The sequence below is a fragment of the Lepisma saccharinum genome, chromosome 3, assembly GCF_977018435.1.
Source record: "Lepisma saccharinum chromosome 3, izLepSacc3.1, whole genome shotgun sequence".
Lineage (NCBI taxonomy): Eukaryota > Metazoa > Arthropoda > Insecta > Zygentoma > Lepismatidae > Lepisma > Lepisma saccharinum.
The window spans coordinates 119,014,167-119,039,135 of NC_139231.1; the positions used below are offsets into that span (position 1 = coordinate 119,014,167).

At 37.4% G+C, this 24,969-nt stretch overlaps 1 protein-coding gene across 16 annotated transcripts in view; it reads right to left on the reverse strand.

Moving 5' to 3' along the window:
• Positions 1-24,969, reverse strand: part of ATP8A (ATPase phospholipid transporting 8A1) — a 293,688-nt gene that overhangs the window by 110,622 nt on the left and 158,097 nt on the right. The gene's annotated exons all lie outside the window — the stretch shown is intronic.

The window sequence follows — 24,969 nt, forward strand, 5'->3', positions numbered from 1 at the left end:
AAAACGCAAGACACAAACACAAATTGCTACTAATGCGCATATAAAGCTTAAAATGTAAGATGCTTTCTACCAAATCTATTCAGGGGGTCAACGTCTGGCGCATGGATCCGCAAACAAGACGTTGCCTGTTGGTTAGTTGTACCATCAGGTTAAAAGTGGCCGGAAGGTAGAGAACGAAGAATAGAAGGAAAGACACAAGGAAATGGGAGCAAGCGTTCGTGGCCTTCGTTACAGATAGTTCCTCAGCATCCATCTTAGTTGACCTCAACCACGGTGGCTAGCCATATTTGTTCTGTGTATTGGCTTATGCTTGTATTTATGCTGAGAGTTATTTTCTTTATATCAGGGACGGTAAATATTATTTTCCTAAGAAATGTACTTCGCTTTCAGTTTTTGATAACGGGGAAAAATGTTTATTTCAATGCGCAAATGGATAATCGGGGCTGGTTCTACAGTTTAAATAGTTATTTCAATTCGACCGACCCCTCAAACGTTTCCTTAATGTGAAGTGGGGTTGACCAAGTGATTGGTGCAAGTAGCTGAGGAACTCAGCATAATCTTAATACAAATCACTCAATCAATGATATTCGAGAATGTTGTTGTTGTGTACATACAATATGGCATTGCATATAATAAAAACATTTTTGATATCGTTTGTTGTCTATGCCAAACAAAAAAAAATCCTCTATGCATCATTCACTTTTCAAAGGGGGAAACAAAAATGCCATATATACAGCGACGGAGTGGGAGCAAAATTTTCTTCAGGAATTTTTGTTATTTCCACCCACATCAACAAAATAGTTTTCTATTTTCAATCCAAATATGCTATGGTATATGCTACATTACTATGGGTCACTGATATTTGATTATTCACATATAATTCACGTTATATTAGTAGTATTTATGACAGCTGAAATGAAATTGAATGTAGCACTGATAAATGAAAAACACTTAACTCTACTTTAATTGATTATTTATTAAGAGGATTCACCCCATCCACCCCTATCTTTGCCCACCACCTCGTGTAAATTGGACTTTAAAATTACAAAAGTACAATATTAAAAAAAAAGGCAAAGAAAAGAAAGGGAATTAAACTTAAAAATCTATATCGATTGCGCTATCGGTTCTAAGCATATTCTTGTTGACAGAGTTTTCTGAGACGCGGAGCTTGTCTATAAATAATCTGCCCAAATTGGCCCATGATTGCTTGTAAAGGACTGGCCCTTCTGGCACTTTCCAGAACTACAAGTTTGCCAGTCTGACGCTCGTATTGATATCTACAATGCGCAATTCACAACTGCATTCTGTAGATAATCTTTACTGCCTGGGTTCGGTGATGTGCAGCATCTTCCGAGATTATACACCAAGAGTCGTTTCCATGGTTACAGTTGTCCTTGACGGAAAAAAAGGGAGAACCAAAGCTCAGGCCAAGTAAACGTCTCCTTGGAAAATATTTGTTGTTTGACATAGTTCAATCTGAAATTAACAACGTGAACAAGACCAACAGACCTACAAGCATACAGCAATTAATTTTAGTGAAGACACTTAGAGTAACAAAGGGAAGCCGAGCATTGAGATGAGAGTTTTCTTGCAACATCCACGTGTAACATGCAATATACTACATAAGTAGTATCATTAGTACACACAGAATCCAAAATGTGTCAATTGACACAAATATGTTGACTCGAGTAACACATTAAAGTGCATAAACTGCTAATGATGCTTCTAGTGCATCAAGATAAGCAAAGTAATGCATCAAAGGGTACTTTTATCAGCTGCTGTTACACGTGATGCAGTAGAAATGCATAAATTGAGAAGACCAGATACGACCCTTTCAACGAAACCACAATTACACGTCAACTGATGCGCTAAAAGTAAATCAACCTTGAGTTGATACAAGTTGCAGGTTACCTTGATAAGGTTTCCATGAGTTCTGCCATGGATTCGTTCGTTCTTAACATAACATATGAACAGAAAAGTTCTGGGAAAATTAGATTATATGCTTTCTACAGGTATTAAAACTACTCTTGTATCACTTAACAGCTTTACAGATTGATCGAAAGGTATTAAAACTATGGGTTTACATTTAGAATTCTATCGTTACGAGCATGCCACTGCTCAAATTGACTTGCCAATTGTATAAGTATAATTGAACTGAGAACAAAAACAAAAACAAAAAAAAATTGAACATATCCTTACTAGTGATCATATAATTAAACATACAATAAAAGGCAAAATAAATTGAAGCAGACATAGAGTACGAAAAAGTCATGCTGCTAGAGTGTATGAAGAAAGCGGGGAATTACAAAGGCCAGAAGAAAGAAACACAGAAAGCAAAGAAATCGATAGAGAGGAGGGGAGAGGGGATGCAGAGATCTCTCCATGACTGATGGAACCTGTCCTCACGACACAAAATTCATTGAACATCTTGGGATTCACCATGTCTTCGATGAAAGGACACGCAGAAAGAATAATAGGGAAAAGATTAGTTTCTATTCGGAAAGTAGAAATTGACTTCAAGTTGTATATAGTTTTACGCAATCCAAACTGAATGATTTTTGCTGTTCACATTATATATACTGCACAGAAAGTAGCTTGACATTGAAGTAATTCTGCTACAATCACAGGCTTACTGGCCAACATAAGAATTATTTATCATAATAGCTTGGCAATAGGCATTTTGTGTTAAGGAATACTCATTATTGAAGGTAAAAGAAAGAAGCCACATTAAAATAATGTCATATGAGTGGAGAAGAATAGGTAAATTGAAAAGCATTCACAACAAAGTTCAACAGTCTTGCAAAAATGCTACCGGGAACCAACTTTATGAAATAGCTGACGTTTAATTTTAATTACGAAAAAAGGGGAAGGGGGGAGCTTGGCAGTCTTCAAATACTGCCTCCCACTGGGGCACGAGGGAATGGAATTTTCTCCGCTCGTAAAGCCTCTTTCGCAAGGTGTGACATTTTATTTTCAGAGGCAATGGGTGCCAGGGGACAAAAAGCCATCTTGCAATAACAAGCTGAACAAATAAGTGCCAAAAGCTCTTGGGAGTCATTTATATCTAACGCGCGACTACTGCCAGATTCCCGTTCCCCATCTGCGAAAGGGATTCCCTCCTTGCCAGCTAAAAAACACGGCGCTGGTTCGTTCACTCATCGCGGATCAATCAGAACACAGTTTACAAAGCTGCTTCATTCGCGACAGGCACGGTGGAAAGAAAATATCATTACTACGCTTGAAAGAGTGGATGATCGCTTCCATAAATACGCGGAAGTTGAGTAAGATGAATGGCAAATCGATTTCTTCAAAAATAAATCGAATTTTGTGGCAATTAAACTAGCCTGTGATGGATTGGATCGGATACACATAACGTCTTGTAAGACTATACGTATCTTGATTGGGTCACGTTTTGGCCCAAAATTTAAAAGGCAATGTAACAATCTGTTAGGTGCGGAGCCGATCAACACCACTATCTCTCCCTTCAGTTCCAGGGGGTCCTTCTCTCAGGGCTGCCAATTATCCTATCAGCACATATCAACAGGTGAATGACTATGAAGAGCGACGCATAGCGTTACGCAAAATTGGGAAGGAAAACATAACAACTGATGAGGGAAAACGCTCAAAATCAAAATAAAACAAATACCATCCTTTTAAAATCATCATTGCTTAGCTGCATGGCTGGGGAGAGACCTGCGCTCGATCGCCAGCTCTAAACTTCGAAGGAGACGAAGAAAGTGAGCGGAAACATCCATCGCGACACTTTAGGTTGCTCTCATACTGAACTAGGCTTCGTGGCGATTCCTCTCTCGAACCTTTAGGCCACCCTCTGTCGTCAGCGTCCTCGAGCATAAATCGCCTTCGAAAAACTATACAATCGCAGCTATTACATTTAAAAAAATCACGAAGACAAAGCGTCCATCCTCATCTTTACCTTCCTATTTCCTTCAATCACCTTTCAATATCCTATGTCATCTGTTTCTTCACCTCGGCTAAAACTCAGTGGGCTAATGGGATACTCTGACCCCTCTCAGGTACGGGTATAGTAGTAGAAATACGTGGGATATGAAGCTTCGACTGTTATGTACTAAATCATTTGACAGGCTATGGAAAAGGGAGATTTTATAAATGAATAACATCTGTTTCCGAAGAAAGGTCTGCGTCTTCAGTAGGCTTCTTTATGGGCAATTATTTTCCTGAAGATGGTTTATTTTCAAGATACTTTTATAAATTTACATCTTAGTTACAAATCTCCATAAATAAAGGACAGAACAGATTTCCTTCTTATAATTAAATCTACACGACTTTTGCAGTTTATTTACATAATATGGATCAAGCTGTCATATCAGTTATATAAAGACGACCAGGCGCTTGCTTGGAACTTTATGAACACTCCTTGACATAATGAAGCATAACTTTGACGTGACTGGCGAAGGTTTTAAGTATTGACTCCGATCTTAATATAAATTGGACATTATGGTCTGGCTTCAAGATATATGCAGAAATACAAACGGTTATAATTCGTAAAATATTAGAGACATCGACTTGATATCGGGTATGGCAACATGTTAGCATGTTCACAGGGCGAAACCTAACCATGCCAGATATCAATAATGAATAACCTGATCAATAAATAATAATCATGGAGACGAAATAATCTGAACTTATTCTTCCGTATGATGGCATGTTAGCATGCCCACAGGGCGAACCTACTCATACGGCAGAATAACATTAAGTCCTGTTGCTTTATGCAAAAATTGAAAATATATTACGTATATGTTTCGAAGAAATCAAACTGAATTATCACAAAAGTTGAAAGAAATTGTAAATTAACTTATTCTCACGCATGGTGACATGTTAGCATGTCCACAGGGCGAACCTACCCATGCGTCAGAATAACAGTAAGTTCTGAGTCGAAATTTAACATTATTTTGTGAAGATTTTATTTAAAATTTCAGAAAACTTCAAAATAAAGTTGAAATGAACTTATTCTTTCGTATGGTGACATGTTAGCATGTCCACAGGGCGAACCTACCCATACGACAGAATAACTATGTCTCTAAGCTAGTTTGGGAACGAAGACTGAGTTCTTGAACCCTCCCATAAAGGGAGCTGAGTATTTAAGATATTAATCCATCGGAGTCGGTGATGAAAATGCCCCTGAATTAGGTTCCGTAGCTGTATTTATACCCCCGCATGTCAAGCAGAGCGCCTCCCGTGACACAAAAGATAAACATAGCTACAGCTGTGATATGCAGAACTAATTTGTGTATAATGGCAATATTCTAAAAATTAAACAGTATGTTCCATAAGGTTCATTTTTCTATGTCTAAAACAACAATAATGATCCTTGTAGTTTCTATAATATTATCTACTACAAAGTTGTCACATTCTTAAAAACTTCTTTCCAATGTCCATAAGGCTTATATTACTAATAACTCCAACTGAAATTTAGCTCTTATGGCTTTCATAATACAAGTAGTTTGATTCTAAAACTGAGAACACATACTTTTGACTAATTGTCAACAATGAAAGCTTTTGCTTTCAAGAAGCTTGCAAATAACAAATTCTAAACTTCTCGAATGATAGAATTAGGTCATTAGTTCAAATATTAAATAACTCATCTTTCATAACGTTTTTAACAGTGAATATATAAAAAGTAAAATAATTAAGAATAATATTAAATATGACCGAATCCTCGATATGGTTCGGGAGGATCATATCAATATTCCCCCTGGTCAAAAAATAATTTCTTCGGCGTAGTTAACGAAGAAGGAGAAATTATTTCAGCTCACAAATCTATATATGAACAGTTTTCACATAACATTTAGATAATGACTTTTTCAATTTTCAAACTATAAGTACTTATATACATATATAATGAGAGATGCACTTGTATCGACGTCAGATATTTACAATACGCTCAACTTAACCTACACAAAGACTAACACACATATAGACCAGTACGCACATAGATTAATATACACTTAAATTAAGATACACATAGACTAATCATAGACAAAGATACAGATCTGTATTCACTCATTCACGCACACCCATTTACTTACATCTATTTATTTACATCTATTCACAAACGTATATACCTATTTACATAAGTGCCGGCTGTTTATGCCCCACAGTTAGTGCTTTCAAATGTTTTTGCGTCTGAGGCTTGCGAATCCATTTCTTACATTGACATAGCGTAGAATTCGCCTCTTAGCAGCGGACTTACTATAAACGGTGCAAAATTTCTGCATGACTTCGTGCACTAAGTCATCGAATTTTAACTGCCTTTCCCCCAATATGCTTTCAATAACACACTTAAAGTCTTTATTGGGTTCCATCTGGTTTACGGTACGACCACTAATCTGAATCGTCTCACTTGCACCATTGTCGCATCCGAGCGGCACTCCATCTTCTTCTTCTAGAAACTTGTCCTCTATAGTATCATTCGTCAAAGTACTTAATATCTGGTCAAATTCTATGTCCAGATTAGGCGATAAACACAAACTGACCATATCGTCACTATCCACAGGGTACCCATTTCCTGCAGTTGCAACGTCAAAGATGGTTATTTCCTCGGATGTTATTCTTGGGGCATTAGTCCAAGCACTTGGAATCTCTGTAGCTACAGCAACGTCTGGAAATTGAGGTTCAGGATGTCCTTCCAGTTCCAATGGATCGATTCCAGCCTCCTTCATTTCCGGGTTTCTAGTCTGGGTTGACTTTTCCACGCACTCTCTGGATCTTTGCATATCCTTGGCTGCGCTCAGCTGATCTTGCATCCAGGATTTAAGGTTGTCAAACTGTTAAGTTAGCTGTTGTGACAAAGTCTCGGTGGCACGAGAAATTTCGTGGCTGACGTGACCTTTTATTCTATCTTCCATCTTGTGAATTTGCTCTTCAACCACAGTTGACATGGATGTTTCCAATTTAATCTCTCGATATAGCTCCCTTTCAGCTTGCTCGAATTGTTGTTGCCAGTCTCTATATTTCTGGGAGTTGATGTTATCTAATTCTCGCTTCATTCTCAATGCCTGTCTCTCGTTATGTTCTTTATACCTCTGGTCAATGATAGCCGACTTTAAATTCAAAGGGTCGGTGTTATACACTTGTGCAGCATGATAAACACGGGAACTGCTTAGATCCATATCGTTTAGAAAAGCACTTAATAAGAATTAAAGAGGATCGTGACCAACTTGTCCAACTTTCAAAGAAAGAATGACAACAATGGGATGAGTCGCGGCTTAATACAGTAGAAGCTCAATAGCTTTACTTTTATCAAATATACTTTGAATCCGATCTTCCTCTTTTTCGTTCCATATGCTCACTAAATAAACCAAATTTGCCCTTATACATATTTTTCCAAATGATCCTTCTCCCTGCCTTGCGCTGAGTTTTAATACATTGTTGTTTAGCATCTTTATAAATAAAGTAGAAGCTCTGGAATTTCGTGATCTTGTACACAAATGAAGTTCTTTCTATATCAATGTTTCGACAACAATCCGGAACATTAACTCCTGAACTTGAAGTAAGATTTTTACTTGTGCTACTCAAATGCTTCATTTCCATTTCGAAACGAAATAGCTCTGTGCTTTTCTACTACAATGAAAGTTCAATGGTCTTGCACAATTAATCTCAACTTTAAACAATTGTCTTGTCCTTGTACAATACATAATCGAGCCAACACGTTTAGGATACTACTATTGATATCGAGCCCCACGTTGTGGATGCCATTTGTAATGGTGCCGAGACCGTGAGATCATCACTATCTCTCCCTTCAGTTTTCCTTCACTCAAATTCCAAGGGCCGCCAATATTCCTATCAGCACATATCAACAGGTGAATGACTATGAAGAGCGACGCATAGCGTTACGCAAAATTGGGAAGGAAAACATAACAACTGATGAGGGAAAACGCTCAAAATCAAAATAAAACAAATACCATCCTTTTAAAATCATCATTGCTTAGCTGCATGGCTGGGGAGAGACCTGCGCTCGATCGCCAGCTCTAAACTTCGAAGGAGACGAAGAAAGTGAGCGGAAACATCCATCGCGACACTTTAGGTTGCTCTCATACTGAACTAGGCTTCGTGGCGGTTCCTCTCTCGAACCTTTAGGCCACCCTCTGTCGTCAGCGTCCTCGAGCATAAATCGCCTTCGAAAAACTATACAATCGCAGCTATTACATTTAAAAAAATCACGAAGACAAAGCGTCCATCCTCATCTTTACCTTCCTATTTCCTTCAATCACCTTTCAATATCCTATGTCATCTGTTTCTTCACCTCGGCTAAAACTCAGTGGGCTAATGGGATACTCTGACCCCTCTCAGGTACGGGTATAGTAGTAGAAATACGTGGGATATGAAGCTTCGACTGTTATGTACTAAATCATTTGACAGGCTATGGAAAAGGGAGATTTTATAAATGAATAACATCTGTTTCCGAAGAAAGGTCTGCGTCTTCAGTAGGCTTCTTTATGGGCAATTATTTTCCTGAAGATGGTTTATTTTCAAGATACTTTTATAAATTTACATCTTAGTTACAAATCTCCATAAATAAAGGACAGAACAGATTTCCTTCTTATAATTAAATCTACACGACTTTTGCAGTTTATTTACATAATATGGATCAAGCTGTCATATCAGTTATATAAAGACGACCAGGCGCTTGCTTGGAACTTTATGAACACTCCTTGACATAATGAAGCATAACTTTGACGTGACTGGCGAAGGTTTTAAGTATTGACTCCGATCTTAATATAAATTGGACATTATGGTCTGGCTTCAAGATATATGCAGAAATACAAACGGTTATAATTCGTAAAATATTAGAGACATCGACTTGATATCGGGTATGGCAACATGTTAGCATGTTCACAGGGCGAAACCTAACCATGCCAGATATCAATAATGAATAACCTGATCAATAAATAATAATCATGGAGACGAAATAATCTGAACTTATTCTTCCGTATGATGGCATGTTAGCATGCCCACAGGGCGAACCTACTCATACGGCAGAATAACATTAAGTCCTGTTGCTTTATGCAAAAATTGAAAATATATTACGTATATGTTTCGAAGAAATCAAACTGAATTATCACAAAAGTTGAAAGAAATTGTAAATTAACTTATTCTCACGCATGGTGACATGTTAGCATGTCCACAGGGCGAACCTACCCATGCGTCAGAATAACAGTAAGTTCTGAGTCGAAATTTAACATTATTTTGTGAAGATTTTATTTAAAATTTCAGAAAACTTCAAAATAAAGTTGAAATGAACTTATTCTTTCGTATGGTGACATGTTAGCATGTCCACAGGGCGAACCTACCCATACGACAGAATAACTATGTCTCTAAGCTAGTTTGGGAACGAAGACTGAGTTCTTGAACCCTCCCATAAAGGGAGCTGAGTATTTAAGATATTAATCCATCGGAGTCGGTGATGAAAATGCCCCTGAATTAGGTTCCGTAGCTGTATTTATACCCCCGCATGTCAAGCAGAGCGCCTCCCGTGACACAAAAGATAAACATAGCTACAGCTGTGATATGCAGAACTAATTTGTGTATAATGGCAATATTCTAAAAATTAAACAGTATGTTCCATAAGGTTCATTTTTCTATGTCTAAAACAACAATAATGATCCTTGTAGTTTCTATAATATTATCTACTACAAAGTTGTCACATTCTTAAAAACTTCTTTCCAATGTCCATAAGGCTTATATTACTAATAACTCCAACTGAAATTTAGCTCTTATGGCTTTCATAATACAAGTAGTTTGATTCTAAAACTGAGAACACATACTTTTGACTAATTGTCAACAATGAAAGCTTTTGCTTTCAAGAAGCTTGCAAATAACAAATTCTAAACTTCTCGAATGATAGAATTAGGTCATTAGTTCAAATATTAAATAACTCATCTTTCATAACGTTTTTAACAGTGAATATATAAAAAGTAAAATAATTAAGAATAATATTAAATATGACCGAATCCTCGATATGGTTCGGGAGGATCATATCAAATCCAAACACTGCACAGTGCGACCAATACAAATAGAATGGCATACAGAAATATTCTACTTGCTTTTCCTATAGACTGTTTCAATGCTGATCATGTAAAGTATGAAATGTCTTATTTTCTCGAATCTTTACCAAATCGTGAAACAGGTGTAACAATTAAAGATGGGTTAAACCAACCGAACCACACTGAGCCACAAACTTATTTTATGCATTTTTCTAGGATGCATATTATTGAAGACCGAACTGCAAATTCTTATTTAGGGTATAATTCTCCGATCATATTATAGTATTCAACAGTGTCATTGGATTATTATGCCAGTAGTCTTCACGTAATAATAAAGTTATTTATTCATTTTTTCGTGGGTTAGTTGTTCATTTCGCACATTTGTCTTTCGAAGGTGGCTTGAAAAATTAGTCCATCAAATTTTACGCTCTTAATGATGGTTCTTATCTCTGAGTATCATTGTCATGTTTTCTGAAATTATCTATAAAGTATGTATCTAATAACAATGATGCGTTAATTCTTCGCTTGGACCTCCGATGGACCCAGGTCTACGTATATTAAAGATCAGAAAACCGTGGATATAAAATCTAACCTTATTCCTTGATAATATTTGCAAGGTGAAGAAATTGCATTAAAAAAAAAAACTCCCATTCTTGCAATCAGATTCAACTCGAATAATAATAATACTAATAATAAACAAGAAAAGGCAATGTATATTTAGCGAAAGTTCTAGGAAAATCCAACTGCACTTTCTTCGCCGAAACTAGGACGTCAATGGTAATAATTCATTGGAATTCACAAAGCGAAAAATTCGCCTAATGCAAAATTAAAAAAATACAGAGGTACATTCAGGACCTCCCCCATGGCGCAGTGGTAGCGTCATTGCCTTGTAATCAAGGGGTTCCGGGTTCGATACCCGGTGGAGGCACAAAGTGGTTCGAATTCCACTTTAAACTGTAGGTCCAGTCCCGATTAGCCTTACTGTGCATAAAGTGGACTTACAACAGCAACTCAAACCAAAACAGAAGTACATTCGAATAAAAAGTTTGTTTGTGTGATTTGATATCACTGTTGAGTTGTTATTTTCGCAAGACTGTCAACGTTTCCCCCGCAATCACTCCTTCATGGTGCATTTATATCGAACTTTGTTTTCGTAACGAAAGCTGTCCCATCTTAAACTTTTACACCTAACATTATTACGAATCGAAATATCCATATACGAAGTTCCCAGTGTATGGAATCCCCGCCTTTCGCGGTATCGATATTCCAGTGGGCAAGAAAATTATGCCTTTCTCACTTTCTCATGAATTATATATGAGCCACTTCAACAGAATTCTCACGCAATGTAACATCAAGATTCCCACAAAAGGTCCCTTGACTGGCCTTGATCTGATTTCAGTGTTAAACTTATAAAAAAAATGAGAGAATGGTGCCTTTCTATTCCCATGGGGTATCAAATCTAGATTCTTAAATTTATCCAGCATCGACTTCCAGATTGCGGAGTAGAAAACAGTGAATATACACGTTACATGCATTATAAATACGAGTATATTTCAACTCCCCAAAACTTTTCCAAACTTCCGTACTCATTTAGCATTTTCTTTATTCGATTTCTTTTTAGGTTGGGGCTATAAGTATTCTTCTTTGGCTTTGAGAACCACTCAGAAAGTAATATTATTTGAATGGGGATCTTCAATGAAATTCGATGCGATATGTGTGTCACTTTTTAACGTAAATGTGAACATGAATTTCCTATATCTGAAAATAAACAAAACACACATACACATTAGGGTGTATCGAAAAAATTTTTTTTTCGAAATGTTAAGGTGGCTAGTGCGGAAAAGTGGCCATTTGTGATCAAAAACACGTCTGATTTTTTTTTCTGATTTTTTGGAGATCGTTTAGGTGGCGCGCATCGACCTTGAAGTTTTGATGGTGATTTGGTTATGCAACACGCACAACAATTTCACAAAAATGTCATTATTTGGCTATTTCATGTGTTTTTTTCTGCATTATGGTCATTTATTGTTTTGTTTATAGCAAATATTTTACATTCGTGCCTTAGGGGTGGTTTCCTATGCTGTTTACATATGCTTTTGGTCAAAAATTGTCAATTTGAGGCTAAAAACTCCATATTTTTCTATTGATGGTTTCCAATTGGTTTCGACTGTGTTTTATTCGAAGGTTTTCCGATATAAAAGACTAAATAAAATATTTTGACTTTCTAATTGCTAACAGTTCCTCAAATACTGTCCAGCGCTTTGCTTATTTTCATAGCTTATTATGCTTTGAAAATAACCCAGAGCTCACCACGAGGAGGTGGCTGGACTGCGAGCTCCACCCACCCACATGATGTTGGCAAACATAATTTTACTAAGGGGCAGGCCAAGATTTTCTTCTAGTTTTCTCCTTGAACTTTATAGTCACTTTTTGTTCGAAATGTCGGCATATGTTCTCTAGATTCCAATTTCGCTTTGATGTAGCCATCACGTGCGCTGGCGCCGAAAACGGAAGAAGCAGCATCTGTGATAATTTTCACAAGTCGCTCCACTCCTTGTGTGTGGCAGGGGAAGTCTTGAATTTCCGCTATTTTTTGTTTTTAATGTAGTCATCTACTTCTTCATTTGTAATATCATTTGCCAACGTAGGCTCGTGGAGGGAGCATGAAGCCCAATCAACCATGTCATAGTATTATTGGTCTGCATTAAAATTGATGGTTGGTAAAACAAAAGTGCGAATTCTTTTGCCCTTTTTTCAATTATCTTGCTTTCTTAATTATTTGCCAACCAAAACTTCTTATTTCTTGGTTTTCGTCGGTTATTAAAGCCAGCAGGAGATTTTCAGGATGGGCCAAGAATGCGTTTTGTTGAATGACCCTATTAATCAGATCTCTCAAGTGGTGTGGGAGAAATCGGGACAAGTGGATCAAATTCCAGAGGTGTCGGGCTCCGTCAGTTATCGATGGTTCCTTCTTGATCCCAAACCACACCGGTGCGTACACCTTCATTATGTAGTATGTGGAATTTGATCTACTTGTCCCGATTTCTCCCACACCACTTGAGAGATTTGATTAATAGGGTCGTTCAACAAAACGCATTCTTGGCCCATCCTGAAAATCTCCTGCTGGCTTTAATAACCGACAAAATCCAAGAAATAAGAAGTTTTGGTTGGCAAAGAATTAAGAAAGCAAGAGGATTGAAAAAAAGGCAAAAGAATTCGCACTTTTTTTTTTACCAACCATCAATTTTAATGCACACCAATACTATGACATGGTTGATTGGGCTTCATGCTCCCTCCACGAGCCTACGTTGGCCAATAATATTACAAATGAAGAAGTAGATGACTACATTAAAAACAAAAATATAGCGGAAATTCAAGACTTCCCCTGCCACACACAAGGAGTGGAGCGACTTGTGAAAATTATCACAGAAGCTGCTTCTTCCGTTTTCGGTGCCAGCGCACGTGATGGCTACATCAAAGCGAAATTGGAATCTAGAGAACATATGCCGACATTTCGAACAAAAAGTGACTATAAAGTTCAAGGAGAAAACTAGAAGAAAATCTTGGCCTGCCCCTTAGTAAAATTATGTTTGCCAACATCATTTGGGTGGGTGGAGCTCGCAGTCCAGCCACCTCCTCGTGGTGAGCTCTGGGTTATTTTCAAAGCATAGTAAGCTATGAAAATAAGCGAAGCGCTGGACAGTAATTGAGGAACTGTTAGCAATTAAAAAGTCAAAATATTTTATTTAGTCTTTTATATCGGAAAACCTTCGAATAAAACACAGTCGAAACCAATTGGAAACCATCAATAGAAAAAATTAGTTTTTAGCCTCAAATCGACAATTTTTGACCAAAAGCATACGTAAACAGCATAGGAAACCACCCCTAAGGCACGAATGTAACATATTTGCTATAAACAAAACAATAAATGACCATAATGCAGAAAAAAACACATGAAATAGCCAAATAATGACATTTTTGTGAAATTGTTGTGCGTGTTGCATAACCAAATCACCATCAAAACTTCAAGGTCGATGCGCGCCACCTAAACGACCTCCAAAAAATCTGAAAAAAATCAGACGTGTTTTTGATCACAAATGGCCACTTTTCCGCACTAGCCACCTTAACATTTCGAAAATTTTTTTTTTCGATACACCCTAATACACATGCTACATATAATGATGTATAGCTGAACAAAAATCACGAAAATTCAGGATAAAACATTCTACAATACTTATTATTCTTGGCAATCAACTTAGTACTTCTAAAGAACACAAAATAAATACTGGTTACCGCGAGAACCTGGTATAGCCATATTAAACAAAAATAGCCTTAGATGCCACCAAATGCGAAATTGGGGGTATCCAAAAGGTTCTGCTGTATGTAAATTGTGTATTTATGCGTGTATGGGTGTAATTCGACGTGTGGCCGCGGTGGCTCAGTCGGTAACGCGTCTGACTACCATGCTAAAGGTCCCGGGTTCGTTCCCCGGCCGGTTCCAATCCGGGAACTTTTCTAACGGTGGAAGCGGCCCCGGCGCCCACCCAGCGTCGAATAACATGGTAAAGGTAAAGGCGGTCAGGGGCGTGATGCTGATCACATCACCCCACTCACGACCGGATCAAGAAAGTGTGGGGCGTTACCCCCACACCCCCTATACGCCTTCATGGCGTGGTGCTATGCACAGGGGAACACTTACGGGTGTAATTCGAGTATATAACTATTTTCTTAAAATTCTACGTGCCTACCAAATTTGAGGTTACGGCATTTCATCATGTTGAATTAGCACTCCATAGTATTATTCTTTAAAGTGGTTACACGCACACAACCTTGAAAATTTGAAGTTCATCACAACCTTCAATTTACATCTTGCAGTTTAACAGTTATCGACTTACTGAAATATACTTCGTGAGTGACAACTTATCGCAGAACTGTCTAAATAATTCTAAATTATACAGTTTCAGCTGAAAATAATCCACTTTTAAAAATTCATGTTTTTTCCTGGATTTCTCGAGCTTATATCCACGTTGACAACATACCGTTGTAGGCAGAAACTTTGTAACAAACGTGAGGAAACAAGTTTATCTCTGAAATAGCAGGAACAGCCGCCAAGTTCTTTCAATTGTTTAAGAAGCCCAGCAGATCGATTTTCGAATCCCTTCACGTGAATCGATCTGCGTCTTCGTCGAACTATCAATACGGCAGCAACTTCTTCCAAGGTTACTGAACTGCAAGTTCCCAGTTTCCTGTTCATAATTTCCACACACAGTAGAGAAGATGACTTAGTGAAATTTCACCTCTTCACGTTTCTTCATTTTTGATTCTGGCCAGGTATATTAAGCTATCAAAAGAGGTAATTTTGATCCATTTTCGAAGTGGGAGCTTACGGCGAAAAAAACATTTTGAAGAGTGATTTTTTTAACTTCACCTGAAAATTTTGGGGTAATTATTTAATTCATTCATTCAATATTTCATATTCGACGTTCACAATAAACTTGAGTTGTTGCTTAAAAATATTTTAAAAAAATTAAGGAAATGATAACTAGAGCAGTAACGGATCCTAAAACAACCATAACGTGATTAGAACCAATTAGATTAATTAGAACCAACAGGTTAATGATTACCTGTTCATAGACACAGTATTCGGAAAGTGTTACAGGCCCTGTTTCTGCTGAACCAATTCCTTAAGAATATTCAAAATTCGCATTTTTCACACATGTGGCAAATTTGAAGAAAATACGATGCTTGCGGTTACATTTTCAATTCTCCCTTGAGAATAGGGATATTCTCAATAACAAATGGTGCATATGTCAAAATGGACCTTCCAATTTTTTCCAACTATTTCATTGTGTATTTTACGGTTAAGGTTACAGATTCATTCATAGCGATTTCATATTCTCCAAAAAAAATAAACCTTTTTGAGGACGAAGGAGATATTTCCCTTCACGAAGCGCGAAAATCTACGAGGCTAGAATTTTGCATGGGCGCTTATGGAAGTGTTGTTTTTTTGTTTTTTTCTTTTTCAAGTACTTCGAGAAGGCACTTCCTCGCAGTTAAACAAACAAACAAACGAAATGATCAGTAGTTAAAAATCCGTAGGAACGAACCAGAAAGCATCCCAGCAAGTAAGCCGGGAGTGAACAAGAAACCCGGCGGAGTTATTGATTACCTTGAACCTCTTCTAGCGCTGATTTTCTAGGCTATCAGACCTCGGAATAGTTATTTCCTCTTGAAGAAAGGAACTCGGCACGGTAACGATTCCTCAGGAAGCCCCCAGACCTTTTTCTCCTATCGATCGGTTAAGCGAAGAGCGACGACACAACCATGCGCCTCCATTCCCGGCGACCAAAAACGAAAGGAAGGGAACCTGTAGATGCGCAAGGACTTGTTGAGATGAATTACATTAGTCACGCTACGTGCTCCCGGAGAGAGAGACGAAACATCATGCATAATGAACAAAGGCAGCGAGAGCTAACAAACAGGCTGAATTATTTTGTAAAATTTGACGAGTGTGGTTCAGTCACGCCACTCGACGACACACACACACACCATATGCGTTTACCCTACCAAAGGAGGACGTGAACTATACAAGGACATTGCTGAATTGCGCCTAGTAGTGTTCAAACATATGGTTTGCACTCGCATCTGGAATCCGATGCTTATTTAATACCCAATAAATAATAAGTTTGCTTGCAAAGGTCAATCGAGGTCTCGCGTTTTCTATGTACACCTCTTTACATATCAAACAATATGAGGGCATTTGTAAGTCCCCAAACAGAATGTTCTGCATAAGCTAAACGGAGACCTGTATGTTCATTTATCCAAGTTCCACCTCTGCATCTCCATTTCGCGCGCACGCATCCACGCAGGGCGAATGTTTGTAAGATTTCACGTGAAAATAATACTAACATTGCTAATCTTTTGCTGTACACACGATACTCCAGAACTTAACATATGGGAGAGTCCATGCCAAATAAGCCAGGTGTGCCATCAACGATCCCTAGAATTTCGGCCACTTTAGGTACGCACGTATATTCTATCAAGAAAATGGGTTTTAGATTTTATAAAGAGTCCGACTTTACCTGGCATTTTAAACTCTCATTATTTATGATACACAGTATTTGCAAATATGTACCGGTACATTAGAACCGTAACTCATCAAAAGCTAGTGTGTGTGTATAATCACACTTTACACACACACACACATATACATGCAGTGCATATTCATTGGACGAGATTCAGAATTTTTATCCCATTTCGAAGTGGAAACGTTTTGTGTGCACTATTGTTAAGGCACGTTTCCCTTGATCAATTTTTCCACGCATTACATTACTTCAAATGCGCATTTTAAGCATGACCTTTCAGAGGAAATATGTTTAGATTATACCAGTGCAATCTTGAGGTCTCTTTTAACGAAACCATTATTTCGGAGATAGTTTCCACACGCACTCTGACTCACTCACTCGTATTTCCCACAGCGTTGACATTTGTTACAGATAAGTGCAAGTGCAAATGTGACGTTGGATTTACGTCGAGAAAGATACGTGAGTCTTGCAACAATATTTCATTCTCTTCGCTCCGCTGGCGTTTGTTTATAATCCAACTTCACAGTTCAAGTATAATCGTATTTACGTACTTGCGCAAACGTATTTTCTGTGCAATTTATAAGGAGGCCGGAAAATGTATTCGTTACGAGTTCTAGCACTTAAAATTTACTTTAATTCGCTCAATTCTTGTGCATTAAGCGTAACAGCCTGAAGAAAGAAAACCATATCTCCCTATTTCGCAGAAATACGAGGATTGTTTAAAATTATTTTCTTGAACACTAGAAATTTTCAATAACGTGCATGACTGGATTGAATAAAGATATGGAAGTGTTCTTGTTCTCGTTGGATAGAGGTGACGACAGATCGTAGTATTGTGTGGTCAACTGATCAAACAAATAATTTCTCATTCTCGCGCAAATTTAGGGGTACCAAACTATTAGAACTATAAAACGTTGTGCACAATTATTCAGAGTAAATTACTCCATTTATTCATCGCTCTTTGCCTTTATAGGCAGGTTTTTCACTCCAACTTCAAGGAATTCCGATCTTGCGTCTTACTTCATGTCAACATAGGATTCTCTTAATTTAATATTATCTATCAGCTGATATCTTATACCTCGGATCATTTCCCCGTTAACCATTATTCCTTCCAGCGCGTCTCTTAGCAAGCAGTTAATTCTTAGCCAGTGTCTCAGGATATGTTAGCATGTAACGTGAAATTGGCAGAATTTCATTTCAAAGGTAATGATTTTTCGTCATCTATTGCAATGTCTTTTTTTCTGATACGAGACAATAGTGCGCCACGATGCCCTGTCCCCTGGGTTCGAATTCCGGCCTGGGCATGGATGTTCTTTGTGAGTCTCTCTTCATTAATCTCATTATATTATCACTCATCCTCACCTTCGCGATTATCCAAAAGTGGCAGAAAAGCGAAGTAAAATAAACCAAATCAATGAATTACTCATGTTCAGACAAAATACAATTTTCAATATATTCTACACCAGGTTGTATCGTAATAAATGCCCTGCCATTTTGTCGTTCTCCATGCTGAAGACTAAGTTTCTTAATTAAAATTAAGTGATTTTCAAATGTTGGACATCCACTGGAAAAAGATAACTTTTGGTAATTTTGTCGTACCGCAATGACTCCCGTCCACTACGCTGCTTCCGAGCAAGGAAAGACGATTATATCGCAATTAGTCCTGTACTAGATGCAGATTGACAAGCATGATCATATCGGTATGTCGGTAAAGCATAGCGTGTAGTGTAATCTTCCATTCTCGATGAAATCCAATTACGTTTTTGCGCCGACCTGTGTATGTATAAAGTGCCTTTTGCGGTTGAAGAAAATGCAAGTTCGCAAACGAGGAATACAAGTATCTCGTATCTGAAGAATGAAGACACGATCTGACAGACTTCGAACCGTGGCATGACTGTGAGGCCAGAAAAATGCGGGTGCAAGCATCTCACGAACAGCGAAGCAAGAAGAGTGTTCTCGATCTTTGTCACGGGTCTACCGTGACAGTGATCGAAGAACCAACCGTAAGTCGCACGTAAGGTATATACATGGCAAACGACGAGAGTGACAGGTAAATTCGAATTATAACTCAAAAGCGACACAAATCAATTCAAACCACATAATATCCATATTGTACTCAAATCGAGAAACGACTTTTCTCTTGAACTAGCCTAAAACATCAAAATAACATTTTACTCTCCTACAAGGCGTCGTGCCAAGGTTGCAATTCCCAAGAGCCTTTATACCGACACAATTTTGCTGGTTGGTTGATTTGGTGTTTTACTTTATACACAGTAAGGCTAATCGGGACTGGACCTACAGTTTAAAGTGGGATCCGAGCCACTATGTGCCTGCACCAGGTATCGAACCCAGGACCCCTTGATTAGACACGCTTCTGTGTATTATAGCTACACTTCAACGGCTTATAGCAATTATTATGATGTACTTGTAAACTAGAGTTTGCTGCGCATGGCATGTGCTGTAAACACCAGCGCATACTCGGACCGAAGCTGCGCGTAAGCTATGACCGGAGATGTTCCGAAAATAAAATGGTTTGTAGAATCATTATTAAAATTGGCTCGATCACAGTTATATAGTTGAAAATTAACTAATTTGCAATCATATTTATTTTATACTGAAGCACAAGTACTACATGTCTCATGAACTACATTTTCACGTAATAATTGGATTTAACAATCAGCCTATTTTAATATTACTAGTAAAATTTTAAAAATAAATCTGACATATCCTTACTTGTTCAAAGACGAACATAAGGTAGGTAACAGTAGTATAGTACGGCAAAGTAACTGTTAATATAGTCAATACTGCAAAAGTAATAACTTATACTTATTACAGCATTATAAGTAACACGTTACTTGCAAATACTGATTTCATTATTGTCATTGTAATTTACAATAGTGTTGAAGCCGTGTCGCTGGAAATTCTAAATTTATCTTCAAATGGCCGTATTCAAGATTACAGTTTAGCATGGCTGATATGGAGGGATACAGAATTTCAGGACCTGTCAATTCAGATCCTTTCCACCGATGAGACAAGCAATGGAATTCGTACGGTCTGCATTCCAAATCGAGGAGAGCATCTTGTATTTGTAATATGCCCTTTTCGTATCAGCCTTCTAATATTTACTAATCATTCAACATAATAGTGGTAGACACTACCTAGAAGCAAAACTATGCCGAGTAGGCAATAAAATTACATTAGTATTTTCCTCGAACTATTGTATTTTAACTTGTGACAGTACGATTAATTGACAAAATATGTGTTATTAATTATTAAGTTTCTAAGTGAAATACACGAAAACACACAAAAAAAAACTTTTTCAAACTGTACATGATTCTCGTGAGTGAGTGAGTGAGTGAGTGAGTGAGAGTGAGAGAGAGAGAGAGAGAGAGAGAGAGAGAGAGAGAGAGAGAGAGAGAATTACAGTCGCGAGTAAATTCTGTTAAGAAAAAAATACGTGACTGTGTATGACCAGAGATACTTGAAATTTTTTCCATTGAAGAATTGGCGAATAATCAAGTGAAATGCATTTCTCGACTTACATAAATGTTTGAAATGTAAACGCTTTGTGAAAGAGGAAAATTGTAAAAGTGTACTTTTCTTGACTTGGTTGCATGTTTAAGATTATCTCATCTTCCTTGCGGTCACCACACTTGCCAGCCGTTTCCATAGCAACGAGGATCATCCATCAACCCGACCGAGTTGTCAATACGGGCATGGCGTTACAGGCTAGTCTGCAAAATCAATTAGTAACCATGCAGACTCAACACGAATGCAGTGAAATCTAATAATTGCCAATTCTCTAAAATAAACATCAACGAGAACACTGTACTTTATTGAAGTTTGCTGAGTAAAAAGCCACGATAAACCATTAAATCTTGATTGTATTCTGCGTAAGTCGTTAGTCTCGCGTCCAATAACCACAATTCCAACAAATCGCAAGTAGTTTCTCACAGCAAAGAGTTTATTTATATACGAGGGTTGCTGGAAAAGTTTCTGCAAACTACCAGCAACAATGGCACTAGTGTTCCGCTATTATAAAAATCGGAAGAATAGACCTTTCATATGTTAAAATTATCTTTGATTGTTTGTTTAGGCCTATTCGTTTATTTTTAACAGCAGTTTGAAGTAGTAGTTTCGTGAGAAATGGAAATTTCTCGTGAACACTTTCGGGCAATGATTTTTTATGATTTCAAATGTGGTTTAACACCGAAACAATGCATCGAGCGACTTCATTTGGCTTTTGGGGATGAAGCACCATCAAATAGGACTGTGTACAATTGGTCTTCCGAATTCCAGCGTGGGCGCACATTTTTCACTGACGAATTTCGTGAAGATGGTCCATCCACGTCTGTTGTTGCCAGTAATGTTGATGCTGTGCGTGAAATGATTGACAGAGATCGGCATGTGATATACCGTGAGATTCAGGCATCCTCGAACATTGACGTGAAAGCAATACATACGATTTTGCATGGTCATCTGAATGTACGGAAACTTTCAACCCGTTGGATCCCACACAACTTAACCGAAGCTCAAAAACAGGCTCGTGTAAATTGGTGTAAAGAAATGCTCAAAAAATTCAACCGAGGCAAGTCACATTTGGTGCACTACATCGTTACAGGGGACGAAATTTGGATCTATTCATACGAACCCGAAACCAAACAGCAATCCACTGTTTGGGTGTTTCAAAGTGAGCCGAAACCTACAAAACTTGCTCGTTCGAGGAGTGCTGCCAAGCAAATGATTGCTTGTTTCTTCAGTTATACCGGACATGTGGCAACAAAAGCTTTAGAAGATCGAAGGACTGTAAATGCTGAGTGGTATACGACAATTTATTTGCCAGAGGTCATCAATGAATTGCGTAAAACAAACCCAAATCATCGCATTATTCTTCACCACGACAACGTCAGTTCCCACTCTGCACACCAAACTGTTGATTTTTTGACCAGTAAAAATGCCGAATTAATGACTCATTGTCCGAACTCACCTGATTTATTACCTAATGACTTCTTTTTGTTCCCACACATGAAAAATAAGATGCGTGGTGAGCGATTTGTGTCGCCTGAAGAAGCTGTTGACGCATTCCGAACAGCGGTTTCTGAGGTATCAGCTTCAGAGTGGAAAAAATGCTTTCAAAATTGGTTTGAGCGTATGCAAAAGTGTATCGATCTTAAGGGTGAATATTTTAAAAAACAATAAAACCATTTCCATAATTTCACATGTCTTTTTTCACATTGATTGCAAAAACTTTTCCGTTTCGTTCTTATTTCATCCATACAAACAGGTGCTGATATTGTTATAGTGTTGCAAAACGACCGGATATTCTACTATGAAATTTCATACTTTTTAGTATTCTTTTCACCATTTTCCTATCAAATATATTGAACATAAACAAATAATTTTCGCCTCAATTGTTTCAAAAAAGCAAATTCATTATGATATGTTAAAAAGGAGGAGGCAACTTGCGAAATTTTGTATATGAGTAGATGCACAGGTATTTGTTGCAGCGCTGGAGCAACTCCAGATTTCTACAGCACATGCTATTGCAGCGAAGGTTCAATGCTGTTTTTCCTATACCCGTGCTTCAGTCCGCTGGTCGTTGCAGAGCACCTGCAACAAACGCTGGGATGTTAATTCTTTCACACGCCGTTCGAGAGCAACTGACAAAATGTCCACGTTGGGCAAAGATAAATACTTGCTTTGTGGGAAATCTTAACTTAATTTACGAACCTTACCACAATATAAATAAATAGGGCAATTACTGAATTATCAGTTGGTATAACTTGTGATTATTAAAAAATATATATTTAGTTATATTTTTTTTGTATTTTGCATGCCTTTAAGCCCACGCAAGGTTGCTCAGTAACCCCCTCCCACTCCCGGCCATTCTTTTACGCGCTATTTAATTGCAACACCCAGGATAAACCATCAGCAGCAGCCACTGCATACAAATGCTCTCTCTTCCCAAACTAACTAACTAACTCTCTAGCCTTCTTAAACCCGAAGGTTCATGGCTGCAGCAACACAGGCCTTCCATCTGTCCCTATCTTGAGCAAGATCTATATACTCTCTTCCATCCCTACCGATTTCATTTAAATCCATCTCAACGTTGTCCTTCCATCTTCGTCTTGGTCTTCCTACAGGTCTCTTACCATCAGGTTTCCCAACAAGTATCCTGTAAACTTCTCTTTCCTCTCCCATTCGTGCCACATGGCCTGCCCACCAAAGTCTTCTTCATTTAATTATTCTAATAATATCTGGACATGAATACAAATTATGTAGTTCTAAATTATGTAACATTATCCACTCACCTGTCTCCTCATCCCTTTTAGGTCCAAAGATTTTCCTAAGGATCTTATTTTCAAATACTCTCAATTTATGTTCCTCTCTCAACGTAAGGGACCTAGTTTCGCACCCACATAATACTACAGGCAAAATTACTGTTTTGTATATTTTAACTTTTAGTTTCTTAGATATTAAACGAGAAGACAAAAGTTTATGAAGAGAGAAGTAACATGCATTTCCCGAATTAAGCCTACTTTTTATTTCCTCTTTAATATAATTTTCATTTGTTAATATTACTCCTAAGTATTTGAATTTGGACGAGTTGTTATCAATAATTAGATTTTGGTTACTACCTAACACTTGGTTTCGGCCTGTAAGCATATATTTAGTTTTCTCTTTGTTAACTTCCAAACCTCTCTCTTTAGCTGCTTTGAAAAATATTTTAGCATTATTCTTAATTGTATTCACATCATCCCCCAGTAAGTCTACATCATCTGCATATGCTAACAACTGAGTCACACCATTTAATTTTAGTCCTTCTCTAGTTTATTTTATATTCCAAACAGCATATTCTAAGGCAAAATTAAAGAGCAATGAAGATAATGCATCTCCTTGTTTTAACCCATCATGAATTGTAAATTTGTCAGACATATTAATACCTACACGAATTTTACTTTTTGTTTCACTGGTGCATATTTTTACCATACTAACAAGCTTCTTAGGTATTCCAAACTCTACTAATATATTATATAATTTATCTCTTTTGAAATCAATGAATAGCTGATGGACATTTTGATTATATTCCCACTTTTTCTCAAGTGTCTGTCTAATGTGAAAAATTTGATCTGTAATTGATCTGTTACGTTTAAATCCCCATTGATAATCACCTACAATTTCATTAGCATATGGGGTAAGTCTTGTTAAAAGAATGTTAGATAATATTTTATATGTTGTTGAGAGTAGAGAAATTCCACGGTAATTATTGCAGTTCATTTTATCACCTTTTTTAAACACAGGAACAATTATGGATTCTTTCCACTGTTGAGGGATTTCTTCTTTATTCCATATTAAACAAATTAATTTATGAATTTGACATATTAACGAATTTCCACCATATTTAATTAACTCAGCTGGTATTAAATCAATGCCAGGTGCTTTGTTATTCTTTAGCCTCTAAATAGCATCTTTGACTTCAGTCAAGTTAGGTTCTGGAACTAAAGGTTGTGCTGTGTGGACTTCATTTACTTCTGATTTATCTCCTACATGGACATTTAAAAGGTCATTAAAGTAGTTCTTCATCTATTTAGAATATCGCTTGGGTCAGCTAGAAAATCACCGTCTTTATCTTTTATCAAGTTTACTTTAGGTTGCCACCCCTTTTTAAACTCATTTACACCTTTATATAAATCTCTGATATTTTTATTTTTGCTGTTTGTTTCAATTTCGTTAATTTTGCTTTTCAAGTAATCTCTTTGTTTACTTCTAAACGTGCGGTTAACTTCTCGCTTTATTCTATTATAATTGCTTAGATTTGTATCATCAGAGTTATTTAACCACCTAAGTCTAGCCTGATT